The sequence below is a fragment of the Macaca nemestrina genome, chromosome 5 (assembly GCF_043159975.1).
Source record: "Macaca nemestrina isolate mMacNem1 chromosome 5, mMacNem.hap1, whole genome shotgun sequence".
NCBI classification, from domain to species: domain Eukaryota; kingdom Metazoa; phylum Chordata; class Mammalia; order Primates; family Cercopithecidae; genus Macaca; species Macaca nemestrina.
This window is the reverse complement of record NC_092129.1, coordinates 163,739,885-163,755,244: the sequence shown is the minus strand read 5'-3', so window position 1 is coordinate 163,755,244 and position 15,360 is coordinate 163,739,885. Positions and strand designations below refer to the sequence as shown.

General features: G+C 44.1%; 1 long non-coding RNA gene across 1 annotated transcript in view; it reads left to right on the top strand.

The window, feature by feature from the left end:
- LOC139363206 (uncharacterized) overlaps positions 1 to 14,772 on the top strand; it is an 80,240-nt gene extending 65,468 nt beyond the window's left edge. The window contains exon 3 of the long non-coding RNA XR_011623155.1: positions 14,473 to 14,772. This is a non-coding gene — a long non-coding RNA (uncharacterized lncRNA). The remainder of the gene's footprint in view (positions 1 to 14,472) is intronic.
- Positions 14,773 to 15,360: the final 588 nt, after the last annotated feature.

The window sequence follows — 15,360 nt, the reverse complement described above, 5'->3', positions numbered from 1 at the left end:
AGAAACCAATATGAAAACCAGATATAAGAAGAGGCGTTCTGGCTTGGTGCAGTGGCTCATGCCTGTAAATCCCAGCACCTTGGGAGGTCAAGGTGGGAGGATCGCTTGAGCCCAGGATTTCAAGACCGGCCTGGGAAACACAGTGAAACCCAATCTCAACAAAAAAGAATATTTAAAAAATATTAGCCTATAGTGGTGGTGCACTTACAGTCCCAGCTACTTGGGAGGCTGAGTTAGGAGGATTGATTGAGCCTGGGAAGTCAAGGCTGCAGTGAGTTGTGATCATGCCACTGCACTTCAGCCTGGATGTGCAGAGCAAGACCATGTCACACACACACACACACACACACACACACACACACACAAAGAGGGGTTCTGGTAGATGCAAAGTGTGGCCACCTGGGCATCTCTCTATTGAAAGCCTGAGAAACCCTAGGGTACCACAGAACACAGTTTGTATAGAACAAACTGTCTGTATCATTTACTTGGCAGTTAATCATACATTGTCTTGTGTTTTCCATGATTCTTGTAGATTTGCTAATTAGATTACAAATTTCTAAGGGGCAAAGATTCAAATGAAAGACAACAGAATCAGCAAGAGGTGGGAGTTGAGAGATGGAGGTTCTGTGCCTGGCACCAGCACTGTCCCTAGCTTGCAGATCAGTTCATTCAGTGTGCTGGGCCTGTGAGGGCTGAACCAAACAATACATAAGAAATGTAATCATAATTTCCCGTGGTCCATGATAGTCCTAGTTTACAATTGCTATAAAACAAATGATTCTTTAGAATTGCTATTGCTCTCAAAATCTCCCATTGTGGATGATCAGTCACATGCTCTCCCTCTCTTGAAGGCTCTTTCTTATTCATGATGCTACTTGTGTGCTGCCCCCTATCCACTCACCCCACCCTAGGATCTAGCACAGGGAAAAGGGTATAGTAAGGACTCAGGATTTACTACATTAATTCAGGATAAGACATGATCATCACCTTAAAGGAGCCCAAACCCCAATTTAGAAGGTGATGAATTATATGGATGAAGCTTCTAGAAATCAGTACAATCCAGGAAAGGGGATAAGTTGCAAGACACATGGGAAGGGCCACAGGTAGATCCCACGTTTTCAGAACCATGGGCAGCCATTCATTTCCATCAGAGCACATTAAGATTTTGAACAACAGAGTCAGGGAGAGAGGCCACATGAGGAATGGGCAGGCAGGCAACCTCGTGGAACATGTGATTGGGGTAGTTACAAGGTGGTGAGTGTCGGGGGCACAGCCTGGCCCTGGTTGGCTGTCTTGCTGGCTGGCAGAACTCCATGGAGTGAGGCAATCGGCAGAGATCCAGGCAGGCAGTTGGTGTCAGTGAGGTCCATATGTGGATGGGACCAACAGCAGTGTGGGCAGCATGGTAGGGGAAAGCCAGGCACTGGGTCCTGGGAGCCCCCCAACCCTGAAGAAAGGGAGTACTGAAGTGAGAACAGGGCACCGAGGTCTAGTCAGGGACTTTCTGAAAGTTGGGGGAATGTGGAGGCTGTCATTTGGGCCGACTTGGCTACACAGCATGGTGGGATCTCAATGGTGGGTGAGCACTGAAAGAATGAGCTAAAAATTGGCAGTGACCAAGCAAGAGGGATTAATTTGGTTTTTGGCCCAGCCCCAAGGAAAGAAGCCAGCTGTCCAAACCACAAACTAAGGTCTGACACGGGCTGGTGCCAGTGTTCAAATCTGCCAGCAGGGGCCCGGTGCCTGTGTCTTCTGTCAGGCAGGACCAGGCAAAATTGCAGGGGCAAATCCCATGAGCTACGGTAGGTCGCTGGACATGGCAGGTTTTACCTAGGGCGATGGTTATTGTGGCGAAAGCTGAATGAAAGCACAGACTGAGAGTCAATATCGAGTCTTTGAGAGCAAATCTAAAATTGGGTCATCAAATGAGTTTGACTGAGAATAAAGTTAAAGAGCTTGATGGGAAATCATGAAACTAGGAAGCAAGAGAATAATGGAGGATCCAGGTATATAGGATACCTCCCAAAGCAGTTTCATAGCAAACTGTAAGCTTGTGTGTAAGCACGTGTATATATGTGTGTGTGTGTGTATATATAGTGTGTGTCTGTATATATATGTATATACACGTGTGTGTATATATACATGTGTGTGTGTGTGTATATATATATAGTGACCTTATAGGTAGTAGTCCCAACATGGGCTGACATACATGTGCTTGAGCATTAAAGGGGGACTGACAGGAAGCAAGGCAATAACACACAACCATCTCTAGGTAGCGGTCATGCATGTAGTCAAGCAGGAGGGCGTTCATGGTTCTGGGAAAGTCCTGGCCAACTGACTACAAGGCTCCATCTAGCAACTGGAGGGACCAGGCCCAGCCTCCAGGAAGGGGAGGTAGGCAAGGCCCCAGGAGGGATATGAGGTCCTCAGCAAAGTAACCTGGGGTCAGGGCAGAGTTTCAGTCGCAGAAATAAAAGTCAGGACCCAGGGCAGACACACAGTCACATAGACAGGGCACACACATGTGAAGGTGAGATGGGAAGCTGGAGTTCGTTGGACCCACCCCAGATGTAACTGATATTGGCCAGGGGCAGTGAGACTTTGGGGTGGCAGAGTTTGATCTACACTCTGGACTTGACTAATTGGGGTTTAGTCTTGATGCTGCCATTTACTTACTGTGAGACCATCAGCTAGTTAATCAACATCTCTGAGTTGTGGTTGCCTTATTTTTAAGATGGGGCTAACAACATGTACTTGGCAAGGTTGTTGTGATGATTCAATGATGCAACGTGTATGACGCGCCAAGCTCAGTGCCTGGCACCATCATAGGTGCTCCATAAACAGAGCTATTACTATCATTAAGACTAAATCCAAACCACACCTGCAGGGAGGGAAGCAGGGATGGGGCTTGAAATACACTGCCAGGCTGGGCTGGATCACCAAAGTAACTAGGGGATGCTGAGCCTGCGTGTGCAAGGCTGGATGGTGCTGGGAGAGTCAAGGACTAGGACTGGACTGGGTCCTGTGGAAAAAGCAAGGGCTATATTTCCCAAACAGAATGTCATGTTCAGAGAAGGACCAGCTAGCTGTGAGGCGCCGATTTACTGTCCTTTTTCTGGTTCGAGGAGTACTAAGCCTACAGGCAGAGTCCAAACAGCCTTTGCAGAAACAGGAAAGAGACACAGGATTAGGTAACAAATCAGCCCATTGTGCAAAGAGTCAGTGCACCCTGTCATCCAAAACTTACCCTCTCTCCTTCATTCAGGGGCAGTGCTCCCCAAAATTTTACCATCATATACTAATTTCTTTTTTTTTTTTCCTTTGAAATGGAATCTTGCTGTGTCTCACAGGCTGGAGTCAGTGGCGCGATCTCAGCTCACTGCAACCTCCGCTTCAGGCTTCAAGCAATTCTCCTGCCTCAGCTTACTGAGTAGCTGGGACTGCAAGCCTGTGACACCACGTCCAGCTAATTTTTTGTATTTTTAGTAGAGACAAGGTTTCACTGTGTTAGCCAGGATGGCCTTGATCTCCTGACCTTGTGATCTGCCTTCCTCGGCCTCCCAAAGTGCTCGATTACAGGCGTGAGCCACTGCGCTTGGCCTACCATCATATATTAATTCAAGTTAAATATTCTTGTCCGAAGGCCTAATTGTTCTAAATGTCAGTGTTGCAGGATGTAGGACAAATCAAGTCACTCACAGTTTGTGTATCCAGGCCTTGATCTGCTGAGATGCCTACAACTCACCAAGAGGACTTATGGAAGCATGGACATTTCCCAGGCACAGCGCAGCTGGTGAAAGAGAAGAAGCAGCATCTGTAGGAGTTTGAAGTCTTGGGAAGGAATTAGGAAAAGGTGGAAGCTCACAGAGTGTTTGCTCTCCTCTTCCTGCTGACATTGGCAGGGTTTCATGGGATCTAGTTTATACATCCAGTTCTCTCTGTGGCATAGAAGGTCTTGAGCAGCTTGACAACCAGCACCTGGTTGTGAGGACGATGGTCTAGAAAAGGAGAGGGACACTGTACAATTTCCTCTCCTTGGGGCTCAAGCATCTGATGCAACCCTCTTCCTTGGTCTCCAGACTTCCCCTAAAGCAGCTAATACATGTAATCCTTAGCTATAAAGCTAGCTGAGGTAGCTTTGAATTTAGGTGTCAGTGCCACATTGGAAATGCGTATGTGTGATTGGCTTGCAAAGGCAGGGTTTTTGTTGTTTTGAGACGGGATCTCACTATGGTGCCCAGGTTGGCCACGAACTCCTGGGCTCAAGTGATCCTCCCACCTCAGCCTCCTGAGTAGCTGAGACTAAAGGTGCATGCCACTGTGCGAGCTCAAAGGAAAGTTTTTTTTTCACCTGTGTGGTCCAATACAGTGGCCCTAGCCGTGTGTAGCTGTTTCAAATTGAGATGTGCCATAAGTGTAAAATATACAACAGAGTTCAAAGACTCATTATGAAAAAGACAAAATAATGTGGCTGAATGTGGTGGCTCATTCCTGTAATCCCAACACTGGGCCAAGGCAGGAGGACTGCTTGAGCCCAAAAGTTCTAGGTTACAGTGAGCTATGTTCACGCTAATGCACGCCAACCTTGGTGACAGAGCAAGACTTTGTCTCTAAAAAACTAAATAATAATAATAATAATAAGTAAATGGATGAAAGAACATGAAATGTCTTTTAATAATATTGTACATTAATTCCATGTTGAAACAATATTTGGGATATGTTAGGTTAAATAAAATATATTATTAAAATGAATTTCACTTTTTAAAGTTTTTAATGTGACTACTAAAAATTTTGAAATTCCATATTTTGTTTTATAATACATGTTATGTATGATAACATGTAATATAGATAATATGCAATATAATATACAATGTAATACTTATTATATTTCTGTTAGGCAGCACTGTCTTAAACAAATTGATGAGTTTGTTTTGCCCATGGAGCCCCCACTCGAAAGGTCTGGCCACCCCCGTGGTGACTCATCAACCTGGTGGGTACCTGACCTTTGGCTGGTCGCAAAAGATTCAGCTCATCTGGGGAGAGGCAGGGTGATAGCCCCAGACAGCCAAAGATAACTGTACAATCCCTCTATCCCTGCTGCTGGAATCTTTTAGATTTAGAAGTGCTGCCTCGCTTCATGTCAGACGCACAGGACACTTAGGCGGCTGAGAATCTCTCCAAGCCTTTGTCTGCCCATCACCAGCTAATGGCTACTGCCTGGTTGTGAGGAAACAGAAATTCTTAGCCTCCTGTTTTTCACCTGTTGGTACTCTGGAGGGACAGCATTGCTATTAAGACACCTTATGTTGTTTTTGCCTTGGTAAGTTCGAGGCTCTGAATTAAGACTCTCTCATCTGGATCAATAAACCTGCTCTAGCTCCACCTCAAAAATGCAAAAATTACCCCTTTGTAAGACTCATAAAGGCACAAACCTCACCTTGTTTCTTTAGTCATTCAAAAAATATTCAAGTAGCATCTACTACTGGAAGAGAAGAGAAGAGCTTACAAGACAGACATCTGGCTCTGCCTGCCAGCAGCCTTCCAAGAGTCCATCGCTTCTTCCTTCTTGAAAACCTTGCTTCACTTGGCCTGTAGACCTTCCTTTACCTCACTTTGTTCTTTCCATCTTCCTTCCTTCCTTCCTTTCTCTCTCTCTCTTCTTTCTTTCTCTTTCTTTCTTTCTTTCCTTCTCCTCCTCTCTTTCTCTGTTTCTCTCTTTCATTCTTTCTTTTGAGGGAGAGTCTCGCTCTGTCGCCCAGGGTGAAGTGCAGTGGCCCAACCTTGGCTCACTACAACCTCTGCCTCCTGGATTCAAACGATCCTCCCGCCTCATTCTCCCAAAGTATTGGGATTACAGGCATGAGCCACTGCACCCAGCCAATAGTTTCCTAACTGATCTCATTGCTATAATCCTTGTCTTCTTATATAGCCTATTCTTAGGTCAACTGCCAGAGTGATCCTTGAAAAATGTAAGTTATAGCAAATCATTCCCCTCCTCAGAACTCTCCAACAACTTCCGTGTCTCTCTGAGTGAAATATAAAGTATTTACTGAGTCTACCAGCCCTCATACACTTGCTCTCTCCAGTTTAGCCACTCTGGCCTCCTTGCTTTTCTCAAACATGCCTGCCAAGCTTCTCCCACTTCACAGCCTTTCAACGTACTGTTGCCTCTACCTAGAAAACTCTTGCTCCAGATAACTGCATGGCTTGGCTCCTTACATTCTTCAGGTCTCTGCTGAGATGTCACCTGGGGGAGACCTTTCCTGACCATCTCTCAGAAAGCAGCACCCTGCACCCTACCTTTCTATTCCCTTATCCTGCTGGATTTTCCTCCTGGTGTTCATCTTCACCTGACATGTTGTACATTCACTTGCACATTGACTGTCTGCCTCCATTGGAATGTCAGTTCCCTGACAACAGAGATTGCATCTTTTCATTCATTGCTGCCTCCCAGTATTTGCTACAGTGTCTGGCACATTGTAAGTGCTCAATAAATATTTGTTGAATGCATGAAGGCCAAGAAATGGTTCCTTTGTAAAGATGATAAGAGGCAGACAATAAACAAGTAGAAGAAAAACTACGTATCATCACCAATTGTGGCAAGTGCTGTGAGAAAACCAAGAGATACAGTAATGGAGAGCCTGCTTTACGTAGATTTTCCAGGTGGTCAAAGGGCAGTTTCTGAAACAAGTGACATTCAGGTTGGGATTAAAAGGAGGAGATAGAGCCAACCCTGCAAATTGAGGGAGAAGACCATGCTGTGGGGGAGGGAAAATAGCACATTCAAAAATCCTGAGGCAGAAATGAGTTTGATGTCTTCAAAGAATTGAGAGGGCAGGCCCAGCACGGTGACTCACGCCTATAATCCCAGCACTTTGGGAGGCCGAGGCGGGTGGATCATCTGAGGTCAGGAGTTCGAGACCAGTCTGACCAACATGGCAAAACCCCGTCTCTACTAAAAATACAAAAAATACCCCAGCATGGTGGCAGGTGCCTGTAATTCCAGCTACTCAGGAGGCTGAGGCAGGAGAATCACTTGAACCTGGGAGGTGGAGGTTGCAGTGAGTTGAGATCACACAACTGGATTCCAACCTGGGCAACAAGAGCAAAAGTCTATCTAAAAAAAAAAAAAAAAGGATTGAGAGGGAACTAATGGGGAATGAAGAAAATGACGTGTGATGTTGAAGGGGTGTTTAGGCCAAATCATAAAAGATCTGGTGGGCTATGGTAGAGTTTAGATTTTCTTCACAGTTTTGTCTAAGTCTGGACTTGTTAGTAGCAATTTGAGGGGAAAATCTTAGATGGTATCCAGATGGTGGAATCTGGGTTTCTGGACCATTAACTTAAGCTTCTGCATAAAGTTTCTTAGATAGAAATAGAGTGGCCTTCACAAGGCCCACAGACTGATCCTCCTACAACAGGGCTTCCAAGACAGTAATTCCTGTAAAAGAAACAACAGCCTCCTCCTTCTATCAGAGCAGGTCCGCAACACTCCAACTCTTCTGTTATGTGGTCCCTCTTTCATGATGTAGCTGGCCTGATCTCCAGCTACAATAAATTGTCCCAGATAGCATTTCCAATCCAGTGGCCTGGTCCCTATTCTCTTTCCTGCATTTTCGTAGCTACCTGGGGGCTTTTGCTTGTGTTGTTTCTCTGCAAAGAAATGTCCTGTGCTTCATCCACATGTCTAAAACCCAGCTCTAATTCTAAGGTAACTATAAGATCAGGTATATAGGCCTAGGTCATGATCTAAAAGTTAGTTTATTACTATGGTAAGCTGGATAATGGCCTCCCAGAAAGACTTCCACATCCTAATCTCTGGAACCTGTAAACTTGACTTTATATGCGAAACAGCACTTTGCAGGAATGACAAGGGTTGTGACTTGGGGAGATCATCCTGAATTATCTGAGTGGAACCTGAAAGCAATCACACATGTTCTTACAAGAGGAAGGCACAGGGCCAGGTGTGGTGGCTCACGCCTGTAATCCCAACACTTTGGGAGGCTGAAGCAGGCAGATCACCTGAGGTCAGGAGTTCGAGACCAGCCTGACCAACATGGAGAAATCCCTTCTCCACTAAAAATAAAAATAAAAATAAAAAAAATACAAAATACAAAAATAAGCTGGGCACGGTGGCATGCACCTGTAATCCCAGCTACTCGGGAGGCTGAGGCAGGAGAATCACTTGGACCCAGGAGGTAGAGGTTGTGGTGAGCTGAGAGCATGCCATTGCATTGCAGCCTGGACAACAAGAATGAAACTTCATCTAAAAAAAAAAGAAAAAAAAAAAGAGGAAGGCACAGAGAGAACCCACAGACAGGAAAGCAGAAGGCAATGTGACCACAAAGGCAGAAACTGGAGTGAGGCAGCCACAAGCCAAGGAATACCAGCAGCCACCAAAAGCTGGAAGAGACAAGGCCCAGATTCCCCCAACCAGAGCCTGCAGAGAGAGTGAGTGTGACCCTCCCCACACCTTGATTTGGGCCCAGTGATCATGATTTTGGATTTCTGGCCTCCAGAATGGTGACAGAATAGATTTCTGTTGCTGTAAGCCACCAAGTTTGTGGTCATTTGTTGCAACAGCTACAGGAAACAAATGCAGTTACCTTGTCGTGTACCTTGGCATCTGTACTTCATGTCGTCCTTATTGCTCCCCTGTCGGCTTTCCTGCTGAATTGCCAGGTACAATTGGCACTCCGTATCTAAGGGTTCCACATCTACGGATTCCACCAACCTCAGATGGAAAATGTAGTTAGAACTAGAAGGGTTGTGTCTGTACGGAGCATGTACAGAATCTTTTTCTTGTCATTATTCCCTAAACAACACAGGATCAAAACTATTTACATGACAATTATGTCATATTAGTATTTTAAGTAATCTAGAGATGATTTAAAGTATACGGAAGGATGTGCATAGGTTATATGCAAAAACTACACCATTTTATATTCAAGACTTGAGCATCCACAGATTTTGGTATCCTTGGGAGTCCTGGATCCAAGGATATCGAGGGATGACTGTAGTTCCTGCTCTTAATTAGGTTCGATCAATATGTCAAAAAATTCCCAGAGAAATGAAATTACAGGTCAAGGCTATGAAGCTAACAGGGGTATCTTGGATCCTGGATCCAATCCTCCAAGGGTATCAAGGGACGACTGTAGTTCCTGTTCTCTTACCCTTCTTAATGTTATATGTGCTCATATTTACTGTGTGCTAGTTTCACAGGTTTAGGTAGATATTTTATCTTTCCCACTCTCTTCATTTTAAAGTCACATTATCACGTCAGACAGGCTCCAGGCAAATAAATTCTTGGTAGCAGCATGTGGGATAGATCCTGGTAGGCAGGCCTGGGAGCCAGAGAGACCAGCTAGGAGGCCAGGTCGGTGATTCATAAATGAGGTGATGGAGGTGTGGACTAGTAGGTGGTTTTAGCTGGTTAGTTTGTTCTGTTTTTTGAACTTTGGTAATCCTAAGTGCCTGGAATTGTGATGACTAAAGGCAGAAAACAAAGTCCTCCCAGGCATTACTGTGCCCAGGGCGTAAGGGACCTGAAATGTTAGAAAAGAACTGATAGGACTTAATAGCTGAATGGAATGAAAAAAATCGAAGCACAAGGTTTTAAGCCTGAATCACTGAGAAAATAGTACTTTTTATAGCAACAGAAAAATTAAGAAGCAATGAGGGTTGTAGAGAGAAAATTATGAATTCTTTATTTGAAATGTTGAATTTTAGGTGAGATGAAATAACTACTTGAAAGCCGTCTCCCCTGGGAAGTTCCCCCCAACCACATATCCAAGTCTGAAAGTCTGATGCTTCCAGAATCCCCTGGTTATGCCTTTTTTCCAAGAACTGATAACCCTATATTATGAGTACAGGTCTATCTACTTTTCCATCTTCCTGACAGTCTGAGTCCCTTAAAAGATGAGATTGTGGCCAGGCATGGTAGTGGCTCACGCCTGTAATCCCAGCATTTTGGGAGGCTGAGGGGGGTGGATCACCTGAGGTCAGGAGTTCGAGACCAGCCTGACTAACATGGTGAAACCTTGTCTCTACTAAAAAAAATACAAAACTTAGCTGATCGTGGTGACGCACACCTGTAACCCCAGCTACTTGAGAAGCTGAGGCTGGAGAATCGCTTGAACCGGGGAGGCAGAGGTTGCAGTGAGCCAAGATCGAGCCACTGCACTCCAGCCTGGGCAACAGAGCAAGACTGTCTCAAAAAAAAAAAAAAAAAGATGAGATCGTGTCTTAATAAATCTCCAGCCTCAAATATACTACCTGGTACCTAGTAGATGCCCAATCAGTAAATTTTCAATGAATTAGCAAGCAGGGTTGAGCTCAGACAAGAGGTCTAGGCTGGAAATGAAGATCTTGGAGTTTCCTTTCAAAAGTGAGAGTTAAAGTCATGATAAATAGCACCACTGAAAGAGACGACAGTTTGCTCTGTCATTGACTGAGTTCCTCAATAATAGGAAATAGTTCTAGCTAAGTAGATTTTTAAAACTTTGGCCTAAGAATCAGGTGCCAGGGATCAATATCTGAATAAGGAAGAAGACAGGAGTCCGAGACTGTCATCTCTCCAGGGCTGTCATGAAACTAAAAGTCATTTTTCATTTACCAGCCAGTTCAAGGTTCACTCATCCTTATCAATGTGGTCACGCAACATTATAATAAGCATCTGTCAGAGGCACAAAGATGTTCTGCATGTGATATTTCTGACTTCTGGGTACGTGTACTTATATTTTGTGCCATATCAAAAATCGGTCAGGTGGGAAACTATAGAGGGAATATACTTTTTTTCTTGGATATTGTGACTTCTAAAAAGCTGCCAAAGACATGGGAGGATTCCTTAAAATATATTTCAAGGCACTACTTTAGAACTCTCTTTCTTATATTTCTAGCTAGATCCTTTTTACACATACCCCTTGTAGGCATCAGGGCTGGGGTCAAATTCTTTTGAATGTCAAAAAAGATTGATAATAATCCTGGCTGTTTTAGATACCACTGTTAGCTTCATAGCGTTGACCTGTAATTGAATTTCCCTGGGAATTTTATGATATATTGATTGAACCTAATTAAGTCAAGGACCTGCTCTCCATTATCTGCCTTCACAGCCTCTACACAGAGCCATTCAATCCAAACAACATTTAGTAAGTTCCTAATAAGTACGAAGCTCTGTGCTGGGCCTCTGCAAAACATGAAGATAAATAAGCTGTAGTCACTCGTTCTTCAGCAGTCCAGTCTTGGAACAGTTAGGGTGCATACACATAAACTTGAACACAAGAAAACTAAAGCAAACACTCTAGAAGAAATGTACAGACCTACAACCTTGGCGCAAAGTTGGCCATTAATTACTGGGTGGAAATGGTGAAGACTGAAATTACTTGTTTGAAATGATAATGACTCATTCTACACACTTTCAAGCGTTTGTTCTTTAAACAGAGTGTAAGGAATACTGACTCACTTGGTATTACATACCCCTGTCATTTCCTTCATAATTAACCCAGGCACATTCTTCTGGTAACCATCATTCTTGTTTCTCCACTTCTGGAGTTCCCATTTGAACATACACGGGGTTGGGGGATAATCTCCTAGGGTATGCAGGAACATTTTTGGGATGACCCTGGGTAACTTTTGTTTCCTTAGCTGCAAAATCTCTTTTTCACATTCTCATTACTTGATTGCCAGTTCCAATAGGTCAGCTCCATGTTGCCCTGAAACTCTGGGCCACTGAGTTTCAACATTCTTGTGTGTGACTCTCCTTTCCACAGGACTTTCCCTAGTACCTTAGCAAAGACTGTGTAGTGCTGAGTTAACATACTTCACAATTCTTTCCTATTCCTTCATCATGAGAGACACGAATGTTCTTACAAATCAACTACCATCAAGGCTCCAAGCCAGGTATTTAAGAATTGGATGAACCAAACTTTCATTTTTAAATTAAATTTAATTTTTTTTTTAAGACCGGGTCTTGCTCTGTCGCCCAGGCTAGAGTGCAGTGGCACCATCATTGCTAGCCCAAAATCCTGGACTCAAAGGATCCTCCCACCTCAGGCTCGTGAGTGGCTAGGACTACAGGCACATAACACTATGCCCAGCTAATTTTTTAATGTTTTGCAGAGACAAGATCTTTCTATGTTGCCCAGGCTGATTTCAAACTCCTGGCCTTGAGTGATCCTCACACCACAGCCTCCCAAAGAATTGGGATCACAGGCGTGAAATACCGTGCCTGGCCACAAACTTTTAAACAGACATCTCTGACCGGGAACAGTGGCTCACACCTGTAATCTCAGAACTCTGGAAGGCTGAGGGCAGGTCACTCAAGTTCAGGAATTCAAGACCAGCCTGGCCAACATGGTGAAACTCTGTCTCTACTAAAAATACAAAAATCAGTCGGGTGTGGTGGCAGGCACCTGTAGTCCCAGCTACTTGGGAGGCTGAGGCAGGAGAATCGCTTGAACCCAGGAGGCAGAGGTTGCAGTGAGCTGAGATTGTGTCACTGCACCCCAGCCTAGGTGACAGAGCAAGACTCTGTCTCAAAAAGAAATACATACATAAATAAAATAAATAGACATCTCTCTACCTTAAGTTTTGAGAAAAAAGAAATAGGTTTGAGGAAAATACAGCTATTTCCTTAGAATATCATTTGACATAGTGCTATCATATAACTTCAAGGTAAATGGTATTACATTTGTATATATGTGTCTGTGTATATGTATAGATGTGTATGTATGTGTATCCATCCTAACGCCTGTATATACAACGTGTATGTGTGTAAACTTGTAATTTTACACTTCATGGTTATTTTCAGAAACTGCACCCGTAATTAGAGCAGACTACAACCAGGCACTAAGTGCTTTGATTGCATCACGCAGACTTCCAGACTTAAACTGTACGTGTGGTTAATTTAGAAAGTGATCACCATGCTTTCCCTTTGCATAGTAGCTTGAGAAAGTCACTTAATCTAAGACTTTGTTACTTTTACAAAATGAGAATGATAATATCTGCCCTTCAGAGCTTTCAAGGTGATTACGAGGAGCAAATAGGATGATGTTGGTAAAACCGCCTTATCTAAATGAAGGGAGTTGTGATTGTTATTCAAGCATCTTCTAGACCTTTGGGGTCCTGTGCCTTTTGCAGACCGTCTGGCAAGTTAGCCATTGAGAGCATTGAAAGTAGACTTCTTTGTGTCTTTCCATTAAAATTACATGTAATCTTGGACCCTAAAACATCTAAGACCACAAGCTAGTCCTCTCAGAAAATTCTAGAAACTTACCTGTCACTTATTTATTCAATGAGTGTTTTATTGAATGTTCCTCTGTGCCAGGCATAGCAAGAGACCTTGGAGATACTAAGACAAATAATTGACAGTCCCTGCCTCCCATCTAGCAGAATATTGGTTTGGAATCTAACAGAAAGAAACAAATCAATCAATAAGATGTTATAGGCACTAAATAGAGGCATGTGTGGAGGAGAAACAGCAGAGAGGAGGGAGTGGTTGAATCTAGCAGCGGGTGGGAGTATGCTGAACTTTGCTGATTGCCTCCCTAACAATCATGCTTCCCCCTTCCCCACACCACCTCCTACTACATCAACTTGAAAGTCAAATACCGTACTCCCTCTCTCACCCTTCCTAGCAACTAAACATGCAGGTGACATAGAAGGATTCAATGTAAGTGTGTTGTGTAACAGCTGGGTTGTTTCTGGGAAAGTATTGCTTTCTTAATAAAGGACTTGTGACTGTGTTTTTCAGACATAGCCACAGCAATATCTCCTACCCTATGTGCTCTTCTCATAATGTGCTCTTAAAACTCCCCCTCTCAGCTGGGCTCGGTGACTCACACCTATAATCCCAGCAATTTGGGAGGCCAAGGTGGGCCGATTGTTTCAGCTCATGAGTTTGAGACCAGCCTGAGCAGCATGGCAAAACCCTGTCTTTACAAAAAATAGCCAAGCATGGTGGCGCGTGCCTGTAGTTCCAGCTACTCTGGATGCTGAGGTGGGAGGATGGCTTGAGCCTGGAGGCATGCCACTATACCCCAGCCTGGGCGATACAGCCAGACCTTGTCTCAAAAAACAAAAACAAATCCCAAAACTTCTACTTTTAAAAGATGGGGTCAGGCTGAGTGCAGTAGTTCATGCCTGTAATCTGGCATGGGAGGTCAAGGAGGAAGGATGGCTGGAGCCCAGAAAGTGAAGATTGCAGTGAGCTGAGATCAGCACTGCACTCCAACCTGGGTGACAGAGGAAGACTCTGTCGAGAGAGAGAGACAGAGAGAGAGAGAGAGAGACAGAGAGAGAGAGAGAGAGAGAGAGAGAGAGAGAGATGGAGTCAGTGTCCTCTTTCCTCTTCCTTGACCCTGGAGTGAACTTTATGATTGTCTTAGCCAGTAGAGTGCAATGGAAGTGACAATGTGTGACATCTGAAACTAGAGAATAAAAATTCCATGCATGTCCACCACTTTGTTCTTTCAGAATACTTGCTTCTGGAATCCAGTAGCCATGTTGTGAGGAAGCCCAAACTAGCCCGTGCCAAGAGACCACCCGGAGAGGCCACATGCAGATGTTTTGAGTCCCAGCCAGTAGTTAGCATCAACCAGACATGTAAGTGAGAACATCACTCACTAATTGCAGCCCCAGCCCCTGAGTCATCCTCAGCCTTTGAACCTTCCTAGCAGAGACCCCAGACACTGTGGAGCAGAGACAACATTTCCCTACTACACTCTGCACCAATTCCTGTGCCATGGAATCTGTGGACGTAATAAAATGGTTGATGTGTGCCACTTAGTGTTGGGGTGGTTTGCTTCACAACTCTGGTAACTGGAATATAGATGTGGCTGGCATTACCATTTCTCCTTTCTTCCAGCCTGGATTCTAGGAGCTGGGCAGGGGTATGAGCAGAGACATCTTACCATCATGTGGTAAAAGCGTGATGTTGGCTTTGATGTTGTTGATTTGCTAAACCAACACCCACAAATGTTTATCTCCAGGCCTCTTGGAATATGAGAGAAAAAAAAAACCCTCTTGTTTATTTAAGCCATCCTATGCCAAGTTATCTGTTACTTGTAGTTAGAAGAGCCCCTGCTGGAAAGATCTGGTAGATCTGTGAGGGATAAAACTTGATTTTTAAAATGTTAATGAATGTCTAATCAGAATAAAAGTAGAGATAGCAATTATAGCCTACTCTTCTAAGAAGTTTGACTATGAAGAAAATGAGAGAAACGAATTAGTAGCTAGGGGAATCCTAAGGGCAAATTTTATAGTCTGTGAGGAAATATCTAGTAGAACCAGAAAGATTAAAAACTGGAGCAACAATAACCTCAGCAATTACTGGTACAGTTCAGCCCTGTGTTGGCCCTCCTG